Source organism: Miniopterus schreibersii (assembly GCF_964146895.1).
Source record: "Miniopterus schreibersii genome assembly, chromosome: 10".
Classification (NCBI taxonomy): domain Eukaryota; kingdom Metazoa; phylum Chordata; class Mammalia; order Chiroptera; family Miniopteridae; genus Miniopterus; species Miniopterus schreibersii.
This window is the reverse complement of record NC_138110.1, coordinates 82,824,452-82,836,140: the sequence shown is the minus strand read 5'-3', so window position 1 is coordinate 82,836,140 and position 11,689 is coordinate 82,824,452.

Genomic DNA, 11,689 nt, shown 5'->3' with positions numbered 1-11,689 from the left:
CTGGGCCCAAGTCCAAACCCAGCTGCACAAGGGCCTCCTCGCGGACAGAGGCGCTGGGATGCTAGGGACACACGGGGGACCAACGGGGACCTCGTCTGGCCTGCCTTCCGAGCACTGGCAGGCTGGTGTCCGCCGGGCCTCACTCACAAGTTGCATAAAATGTGCACACTAGTCATCGAAACGTGTTACCAAAGTAGCTACACAATTAACCACTGAACTATTTAATGTAGTGGGTCCGTGAGGACGCTAACTGCTAGGCAGCAGTGACGGCAAGAAACACCCCAGGCTGAGCGACACCGTGAAGCACACATGGTACCTTCGCTCGGGTCCCCCCATCTCAGGGCTGCTCCTCTGGGGCTCAGCAGGTCCCCCCCGTGGGTGGCAGGTAAGGGGCTGGAGCCCAGAGGACCAAGAGTGGCCGGGACAGCAGAGCACAGGTGGGCGCCAGGCCCCGGACCAGAAGCAGCGACAACCTGGGGGTGCGGCCGGGGGCGGCCGCTCGGACCCACGCACTGCGAAGGTGCTGGTGAGTCGCGGTGGTTCCCGGTGATTTCCTCAGTGACCACGACTCACCGAGGACCACATCCTCGGGCAGAAATTTTTCTTAATAACAGGAATGAGAGCAAGAGGAAGAAACATTTTCTAAACAGTGACGCCGCTGGGAACGCTCCTGCCCCGTCTGCTGTCGGCCTTCGTTTCTTTTCCTCAGGAGCCAAACGGGTTCCACATAAAAAGTCGTCCGTCTGAACCGAGTTTCCGTCCACGTTGCTCTGAGAGGGTGAATCAGGCAACGACGACGGCTGCCGTGACGTCAGCTTTAGCCAGTCTCGCCGCAGTGCTAAGCCCCTGCGTGGTTTTTGTCTTGTGTTTGTGCCCTTGTCTCAGGCAAACTTTTCTTTTTTTAAAAAAAAAAATCCTCACTCAAGGATATTTTCCCATTGATTTCAGAGAGAGTGGAAGGGAGGGAGAAAGAGAGAGAAACATCGATGTGAGACACACACGTGGATTGGTTGTCTCCCGCACGCACCCCGACCGGGCTGGGGGTCAAACCCGCAAACCAGGTGTGTGCTCTTGGCCAGGAATTGAACCCGTGACCCTTCAGTGCGAGGGCTGATGCTCTAACCAGGGAGCAGCAAAGGCCAGGGTGAGGCCACCTTTTCAAGACGTTTGCACAGCTGTGGTTCTGGAGACGCCGGCCCCTCCCCGAGGGCAGCCGCTTGCTCCCCGGCTTTGGAGGACAGCACAGGTATTGACAGGCCAAGGGCACTGTGCTCACAGCGGGGGGCAACACAGAGCCCTGGCAGGTGCACCCGCAGACGGTGCGCCCCGACCGGAGTCGAACCGGCGATCTCCTGGCGCACAGGACGTCACTCAAGCACCGGAGCCACACCGGCTGGGGGACCCGTGCATTTCTAAAGTGATCTTTGAGCGAATACCCCTGAGACAGTCGTCCTGTGCTCAGGTTGTTCTGGGAAAGGCCTTCTGGGATAATTCTGGGTCTGGTGAACTTGGTCCTGCTTTGAATCCTAATTCCAGTGTCGAAGCCCTTTGTTCCACTGCCTCGGAAATTCATTCTGTCCTGTCTGAACCCTCCCCAGGCGCCGCAGCGGGTCCCAGGGCCCAGGAAACGCACCTCTGGGGGCCGTGAGGCCACACCCGCTTAGCTTCTGGATTTAATGCAAATTTCACCTTTACGAAAAGGGCTTGGGCTCTGCTACTTTTCTCTAATGCAGAACACGCAAATGTTCGTAGAACTCATCATATATTGTTCTCAGCCACGGATTGTGGCCATTCTGCTTAAGATGAAGGGTTTCAGATGATGGGGGTGATTTTTTCACTGTTGGGTTAGATTTACAGCAGAAAGGAAAGAAAGCCTTGGGTGCAAAATTCCATTTGCAAAGGCAATCAGCACACACATCCCTCCATAATTCACGAAAAGCCAGTGTTTCTCTTGGATTCTCAGAAATATAAAAAGTTTGCATTCACTCAGACAATTGTTTAGTTCGGGGCTGTGCCTTGTATAGTGAAGGCGATAAATCAAGTTTTATCTCCTCCTGAGTTTTGTGTTTACAATTCCTTTGCTGCCTCGCTCTATGTGTCTAGAAAGATGTACTTTATTAGGACAGGATCCTTGCTTGTTAATATTATGTGCAGTCTTCCAGCATCTAGTTTGCTGAAAGCCCCCGAATTAAGGTTCTGATGGTTTGTATCTACTTAAAGTTCAAACACTGTTGCAAGACAGAACTTCTGTAAACAACCACCTTCCTCTGGCTCAGCTTTCCTGAAGCCTGCGATTTATTTCTGAGCGCCAGCCCTGGTCGGACAGGTACGCCTTGTCCTTCCATTTTTGGGGGTATAGCTAGACCTTGTTGTTAATTTCCTATATGATTTATAAATAATCTCTCAAGACCTCAAGAAAAGATCCTGGTGCTTGTTCTCAAGTGTCTCACCTTAAGAATGGTTGCATTTCACCATTTTGTTACAAGTAGCTATGACCTTCCCCATGTATCTTCATAGCCCACACCCAGTGTTCCAACAGCCCCTCACCGTTATCCCGGCAATGCACCCATTTGGCGACAGCTCCCGTCGCTGAAAACCTCGTTAGGTTTATTCCCACAGGTTTAAACTCAGGTAGGAATCGCTCGTAATATCTGATGAAGTTTTGTGGTCTCAGCTTTTAATCATTATTAAGTAACCTAGTGACTCAAAGGAGGGAGGGGGGAGGGGGGAGGGAGGAGGGAGGGGGGAGGGAGGGAAGGAGGGAGGGAGGGGGGAAGGAGGGAAGGGGGGAGGGAGGGAAGGAGGGAGGAGGGAAGGGGGAGGGAGGGGGGAGGGAAGGGGGAGGGAGGGAGGGGGGAGGGAGGGGGGAAGGAGGGAAGGGGGGAGGGAGGGGGGAAGGAGGGAAGGGGGGAGGGAGGGGGGAAGGAGGGAAGGGGGGAGGGAGGGAAGGAGGGAGGGAGGGGGGAAGGAGGGAAGGGGGGAGGGAGGGAAGGAGGGAGGGAGGGGGGAAGGAGGGAAGGGGGGAGGGAGGGAAGGAGGGAGGAGGGAAGGGGGAGGGAGGGGGGAGGGAAGGGGGAGGGAGGGAGGGGGGAGGGAGGGGGGAAGGAGGGAAGGGGGGAGGGAGGGAAGGAGGGAGGGAGGGGGGAAGGAGGGAAGGGGGGAGGGAGGGAAGGAGGGAGGGAGGGGGGAAGGAGGGAAGGGGGGAGGGAGGGAAGGAGGGAGGGAGGGGGGAAGGAGGGAGGGAGGGGGGAGGGAAGGAAGAAGGGAGGGAGGGTGGGGGAGGGAGGGAGGGAGGGGGGAGGGAAGGAAGAAGGGAGGGAGGGGGAGGGAGGGGGAGGGAGGGGGGAGGGAGGGAAGGAGGGAGGGGGAGGGAGGGAAGGAGGGAGGGAAGGAGGGAGGGGGGAGGGAAGGAAGGAGGGAGGGAGGGGGGAGGAGGAGGAGGGGGGAGGGAGGAGGGAACGCAGAGAAACAAAGGAAAAGGCCTCTCTATACCAGTGTGTTCACACTTTTGACCTGACCACCTCCCAGGGAGATTCCAGCTACACACACAGATGGATATAAAGCGGGACTCACCGTTTCAACCTGCTGCGCAGCCTTACATTTTCTAGTCTATTTTCTTTCATTCAAAAAAGGTGGCTTAGAGCCACTGAATTGATTTCATGACCCAGAAATGGTTGCAGCTCACACATTGAAAACTACTGCTCAGGTAGAAATCCTCACATCTTCGTTAACACAAAGGTAACAGGGCGAGTACAGTTTCAGGTAAAAATTACAGACATCTGTACAAACCGCTAATTCTGAAGATGACCTAAAACTGTCAGAACCAGTGATTCCAGCACTAATGTCAATAGGAAACAGTGGCATAGATTAAACCCGAGGTCTGGACCATTCCTAACAGGTCAACAAAACACTTCTGTTATATCTTTGATATGGCTAACAAATAAAGAAAGACACAAACAAAACCCAAAAACTCACAAATTAGAATTTACAATAATTTCTCAAATTATTGTCAGTTCACATTGTGAGCAACTTTGTCTTTGATTTATTGCTATTACATTAAAGAATATTTCTAGGCAACAAAGATAAAATATGCATATATATTTTGCAAAAGATATAACCTCATGTGATCTGTGTAGGAAGAAAATTATATTGAAGAACATATAGCATATTCCTCACATTCAAATACGTGATGTTACAGAATGGGAGTATTTAAATGCAAAGTAAACATAGTCTTCACAATGCATCGGGGTCCTTCCCTGGGAAATAAAGTAAATAAATGCATTGAGGCCAATAGTGTTTAAACCGATTAACAGTGAGGTCAGATGAACTCTGGCCCCTGTACTAAGACTCAAGGTTACCTGCATGGGTCACCGGTAACAGTAAGCCTTCTGCTTCAAATGCATAAATGTGCCCCCCCCCCACACACACAACAGTGTCAATGACAGTTGCAGATTCAAACCTGACACCAAAAATCAACTTCAGCCCAAGAGTCAACTTCAAAATGCTAACAACCACTGGGTTAGAAATATTTTTAACCAAGAACAATGTCAAAACTACAGTTATTAACCTCAAAATTTAATTTTAGGCTTATGTGAAAACATCCAGGACTCCACAGTACACAAAAAGTTAAGTGTAAATGCCTTTTTGACAGCCAAGTCCAGTGATGGTTACAAAGTGTCTAGGTTTTGGCTCAAGTGTTCTAAACACCCGGGTTACAATGGAAGCAAGATACAATGTAAGTTTAATAGATGGAAACACCATCTGCTTTGGCTGTTTATTCATTCTAGGACCACAACAGCTCCTGAAATTTCTGAGTTTCTAATTTAGAAAATCTTCAATAGGGAGAGAACTGTTTGGACAAGCCCAGCTAACAGTTTTCAAAAACTCATTAGTCCTATAAAATTTCAATTTATCCTCTCAGATTTGCAAGGCGTCCAGCGCACTTACCGATAATGCCCCTTTCTTTTCAAGTTCCCCTCACCTCATTGGCAGTGCCCCAGACCATCAATCATCAAGGTGAGCACAGAGCTGTGCTGCAGGAAAGCACGCAGCACCGTCAGTGCTCACTGCTGAAGCACGGGAGAGGGAGCTGGAGAGAACAGCAGAGTCCCTGGCCGCCTGGCTTACCCCCGGGCTTCTCCAACGTCTTTCAAGTTCAGAGGGTATTTCTGCACATGTATAACACCAGCCTCCGCCCATTGGCACACGTTTGCTGGATGTGGGTGACGCCTAAGGTTTCAGGCTGGCTTCGTGATGGTGACAGCTGAGGGAAGGAGCACTTCTCCTGAGAGCAGGATTAGTGCTCAGCTGACACCCTCTGCAGAGTAACCCACTCCCACGAGGGGCTCACAGCACAGCTGGGACTTGCACCAAACCTGCTAAGATGCTCCCTCAAACACAGGTGAGAGTCTGGGCAGCCAGAATCAGCTGGAAGGCGGTGATCTGATTGTAACTCCAAGGGAGACACATGTGTGATTTCCACCTGCAGGGCTTGGACCAGCTGCCTGCTTCTGTCTGCTTTCTCTTGGTGTCAGAGCTCAGCGGGGGGGGGGGGGACCCTGGATGCTGCACCCACGTTATTACACTTAACCCTCCTGAGACGTTAACCTTCCCTACCCCTTTTGTATGCTCTGAGCCTCACCTCCAATTTCCAGATGCATGATCCCTTGAGTCTGGGGGACACTGTCCCCCATGCCTGCCACACTCACTGTCAGCTGGTCTCAGTGGGAGCTGCTGGTGCACAGAGCATCGGTCGTGCCTGGCCTGGCATCACACCCCTGCCTGGCTTCACCGCAGCTCTCACAAGGCTGCCTACAGCAAATTCGTGGTTGCATGGCTCATACCCAGCTGGTGGGCCCTCTTCAGGGATGGGTCTTGACCACATGAGTGAGCTGCCCTGGGAAGAGCCAGGGAGAGGCATCCTGGACAGGGGGACCTTCTCAGTGATGGCTGGCATGGTGGGCGCTCCACCAGGGGAGCCCAGTGAAGCGCTGCCTGGAGCCCCCATTGTGCAAACCCTGGATATAAGATTTGGAGAGCATGCGTCACAAATTGTGTCAGGGCTGGAATCCAAGCTTTGGCCTCTCACCATAAAGCCCCTGCTCGCCAAGTATTGGCACCTCTATCCACTCACCTGCTCGGTCACACGAGTGACCGAGAGGGGACCTGCGGCGGGATGGAAGCCTAGAAGATTCTGTCAGCCAGGCGGCAGTGAGAGCCGCCTGCTCAGGGGCAGCAGACTGGAGGGAGGGCCGGCTGTCTCTCATACACACCTATTCTTCCTCTCCTCTTCCAGCTAGGGGTGGCCGTGGGACACGGGGCTGCTCCAAGAAGCTACAGCAGAAGTCTGTTGGGCGGGGCTCCTGAGAAAACTTTCGGTTTTCTGATAAAGAGATGGAGAGCTGATTTCGGGCCTAGTGCCCCCTGCTCTCCTTCCTTCTGAGTGGAGGATGAATGCAATGTGGCCATGAGGGAGCAGCACAAGGTCAAACCAACATATTAATGCCTCTGGTGGCGTCAATGGGCAACCGAGTCATCCCTGGCAACGACCTAAGTCTGGGCTTTGGGTTATATAAGGAAAGTGAGCCTCTGTTTAAACTATTAGGTGGGGTTTCTGTTATTTGCAGTCAAATGCAAACTTAATTGATAAAGGGCCTTGGGGAAAAGGAGGGTGTAAGGACCCTGGGTGCCCTGGGTCGTGCGGAAGATGGGCTTCTCCCATTTCATGCTGCTCTCAGGGCTTTTCTCTTTGCTTAGTATGGTCCCGAGACCAGCAGAAGCCACATTCTCTGGGGTCCTGGGAGAAATGCAAAATCCCTGGTCCCATCCCAGACCTGTTGAACCTCTGTCTGTGGTTTAACAAGATTTCCAGGTGCTCTGGATGGTGCGATTCTACAAAGCCTGGTGCGGCTTTCAGTCCTGTTGAGCCCTCGGCTCAATCACCCACCCATCCATCACCCATCCATCCATCCATCCATTATCCGTGCATCCACCATCCATCCATCCATCCCCCATCCATCCATCATCCATCCATCACCCACCCATCCATCATCCATCACCCATCCATCCATCCATCCATCCATCCATCCATCCATCCATCCATCATCACATATCCATCCATCCATCCATCCATCATCCATGCATCCATCATCCATGCATCCATCCATCCATCCATCCATCATCCATGCATCCATCATCCATCCATCCATCCATCCATCCATCCATCATCCATCCATCCATCATCCATGCATCCATCCATCCACCCATCATACATCCATCCATCACCCACCCATCCATCCATCCATCCATCCATCCATCCATCCATCCATCCAACCATCCATCATCCATCCATCACCCATCTATGTATGTATGTATGTATGTATGTATGTATATCTATCTATCTATCTATCTATCTATCTATCTATCTATCTTACATACATCACTTATCTATCCATCCATCACCTATTGAATGGAGTCAGGAATACGAGAGAAGGATTTAACACATTTTGCTTCTGTTTTGATGCTGACAGGTGGGGTGAGACATGTGGGAGCCCCCCCAGACCTCCTGTGGAGTCCACGGAGCCTGGCCCTGTGTGACAGCAACACTCCTGGGCCCTAACCTAACTCTGATGTCCCCTCTCAGTCTGGACTCAGCAGTGCCTGCCACCTCACACCTTGCCCCATCCTGAGGGTACCCCACTAAACCAATGCTGTCCCTGCACAGCAGTGTATTGGTGGCAGAAATTCTGGAGGTTCGAGACAGTAAACTGCCTTTGAGAGAGGAGCCAAAGTGACAGCCTCTGTGCAGTGGCAGGCCTTCCCAGGACACCCTCCTTGCAGAACCCTCCCCCTTCTCCCAGGACAACCTCCCCTCCCCAGAAGTGGCTCTCTGGGGTTTCCCTGCTGCAGCCCAGAGCCAGATTTGGCCAGGACAGGACTGCTGTCCTTGTGGCAACAACTGATTCCAACCTACGGATACCACTTGGCCACCTGGGAGGGGTTGGTGCCCCTTCCAGCTGATGGCCTAGCGGCTAGGTGAGGTGGCTACTGGGCAACCTGACCAAGGCCCGCATCCCTTCAGGCAGCTGGTGGAGCTGAGGCTTCTGTGCCCACGACCCTCTCCTGTCCTCAGTTCCCAGACTCCAATGCTGTCCTCCCAGGTGTCTGGGGAGGGGACTGCAGACACCCCAAGTGCCACCAGTCCAGTCTCAGACTCTGTGTCTCTTGTCTGGGGTTGGGACAGGGGACAGATGCACAAGCCTGCCCTAGGCTCTACGCACCTCTAGTGACGCAGGCAAGTCCCTGCCACATGTGCGAACAGATACCAGGCTTTAAAGACACACTACCGATGGCTCCCGTGGGAGATGACCCGGGAAATAACTATTAACGCTGATCCACGTCTGCTGCCATCTCAAAGCATGACACAGCCTCCAAGCCGGACTTCTGAGGTCACAGAGCCCCAGTGGAGGGACCACCAAGCTGGGAGCTGTTCTGGGGAAAGGCGGCCATGCAAATGAGAATGAGGAGAAGGGACGGCCTGGTGTCCGCCAGGAGTCAATCGTGAACGAGGGAGATTAACTCCCACAACCTGCTAGGAGATGTCCTGAGCTTAGGAGAAATGTTTGGGGGGCCCCAGGTAGTCATTTACAAATATTTATTGATAAAATTCATTTTCCCAAATTGCCTGTAGCTCCTAAGAGGTGAGTGTGGCCTTAGCCCTATAAGATGCTGGGAGTCCACACTCCTCCGTCCCTGCTGGTCTTTCTCCGCAGCGGGTGTGGTTTCCTGACTGGCGGCTCCTGTGAGCGGCACTTCCCTCTGGACCCAGGTCCAGTCCTTTCTGGGGGAGTCACGGGCCGACTGGATTTCTCACTCAGCATACGACACGTCTACAGATGGATGTCCTGTAGCTGAACTGCCCACCTGTACCAGCAGAGCCTGAGCACCCCCTGCCCCCCAAATTTCAGGAGCCGCCCAGTGTTTTCAGTCAGCATCAGCTAGGCATCCCCCACCTAACACAGCCGGGAAAACTCACAAACAAAGCAAAATGAAACGCCCCAAACCAAACACAGACACAACGCCTGGAAGAGAAACGATAAAGGAAACGCCCTGTTCCTTGCCCTCTGCTCAGCACTCACACCCCGAAGACCCTCGTCGAGGGGCTTTAGGCTTATTTGTGAAGGAAAATGGATTCATGATTCAAAATCTACTTTATCCTTAAATATCGAATGAGTGGGAAGTTTCTAGATAATTCCCCTTATTTCGCCACCCAAGGGGTGGAAGTATGTCCTCCGAGGCTGCCCATTTCCTCAGCGGTGGTGTCCGGGGGCGGCTGCGACGTGTTTCTTCTGGGTCACTTTCGGTCTAACAGGAGCTGGCTTTGGGTTTTCCTTGATGCAGCAAATAGAAAAACTAAGCTAGGAATGTGTCCTCGACACGTGTAAGTAATGGGTATGCCGGCTCCAAAGGGGTGCAGATGTGTAAATCCCTACGTGTAAAAGGTTAAATTCGGGTGCCCTTCAAGTGAGGCTGAAAGAAAACGTCTCTGTGGAACAGTGAGGATGCGGACCAGACGGAGAGCGAAGGAAACAACTCACACTGCTCCGGGAAAATCCTGGCTTGTAAGGTCATACGATAATTTAAGAAAACGTGCCTCATACCGATTTAGCAAGTATTTCGGGGCAGGTATTTGGTGGGGGCGGGTTATAAAATGCCCATGTTCACAAATGGTCCCATCTGAACTACTGTCACGGGACACCTGTCTCCATGTTGTGCTTTTGTTCTTTTATGTTTTTGGTTAACCCTCACCTGAGGGTATTTTTTTCATTGCTTTGGGAGGGAGGGAGGGAGGGAGGGAGGGAGGGAGGGAGGGAGGGAGGGAGGGAGGGGAAGGGGGAAAGAAACATCCATGTGAGAGAAACACATCGACCGTTTGCCTCCTGCACGCGCCCTGATTGGGGCTGGGGATCGAACCTGCAACCCAGGTAGGTGCCCTTGACTGGGAATCGAACCCGCGGCCCTTCGGTCCGCAGGCTGGCGCTCTAACCGCTGAGCACACGGGCCAGGGCCAGATGCACACGCTTTCACACACACACCTCGCCTAGTGAGGCCGTACTGGGCGTGTGCGCAATACCCGCGACGCGGAGCGGGCCACTTACAAGACTCTTTTCCAATAGAAGACGCGGTAAGCACAGTGTTCACAGAACTTGATTTTATTTTACTTTAAATATAGTTGCATTTTAAAAAGCTTCAGTGAATTCAATGATCTTTAAAAAAAAATCAAAGATACCAACACATTTCTCATGGTCCAAAAACGATTCCACACATTTTCTTAGCAAAGTCCTTTGTAATAGATTTCTCCTATTTATATTCTTAGGTACCCATTCGTATTTTCTCTCTATAAACACTGTCCGTTAGTCTGTCTAGTGAATTTGAGGGAGAAAAAAGGTGTCCATTAGTGGTAGTTCTTGTTAAAAACAATGAGTGTTTGAATGGGAAGGATTTTGATATCATCGAATTCTACCCCATTCTTACAGATAAAGAAGCGGAAAGAAGCGGGGGGTGGGGGGTGGCTGCAGCTGTGACACCACATAAGTGGGGCCAGCTGGGCCCTGGGGACCCATCCCTGTGCCCCCCACGCCCCCCATGGAGCAAGACAAGCTGGGCACTGAGGGGAGATACCCACACCCCAAGCCTGTTAACCTGGTATGAACATGTGAACAGAAAGGCAGGAAAATGCCTCTGTGGTGATTTCGCTGTAAAGTTTTCCTTCCTTAAAGAATGCTGAAACAATGCCCAATATTTCCCACTTAAGTGAAAAGGAGGAATGGAACTTTCTTCCCAGTTTTGTATAGAACACTTTGTAGATCAGGTTTTACCGTAGCTAAAAATCGGCAAACTTCTGGGAGGAGAGAACAAACCCCTCCCAACCCCAGCTGGTAGCTGGCGAGTAAGCCTGGATTTTAACACCGTGGACTGACCTGGAGGCCCACAGGCTGGCTGGACACAGAATTCCACGTGCGACATGTCACCTGCTGCAGGAGGGAAAGGGCGCTTGGGCTGGTGTGGCATCAGGCAGCCAGATCAGTGCAGTGATTTGAAGTTGGTTGGGCTGGAAACATCCATGCAACCTCACGATAAAGAACCGCCCCGACGTGGTCGGGACCCGGTTCTCTGTGAGGCTCGAGCAGGAGCGGCCGTGTCTGCCCAGCACAGGAGAGGGCGAAGGGGACCCACACGCCTCTGAGCGCTCCAGGGATGAAATGAAACGGTGGATACTTTAGAAACAATTGCTTTTTAGCCCTTTAGCGATACTTTTTAATTGGTGTTAAATGTTAACGGTTCCTGTAATGCACTCAGAATAGAAACATATTTAAATAAATGATATCTAAATTTGTTGGCATTTCTGATTCTTTGCTATGTGGTCTTAGCAACCAGAGTTGATGCTACAAAGTAGCAAATGCCCAGGCTTGTGAAGCCGAAACGCCTCTGGTTTTATATTGGAGATATTTTCTAAATAGAAGTAAATCCCCCCCCCCGCCGCATTTTAATTTATATTATTTTAAATGGTTGTAGACATGTTTGCTAGTTCTTTACCATTAAAAAATACTGAATATACCAATTTAGTCACTTTCTATCTGGTCGTTTCTAGTCTAGCAGTGGAATCAGCATGTGTTAATCCCTAAGACTG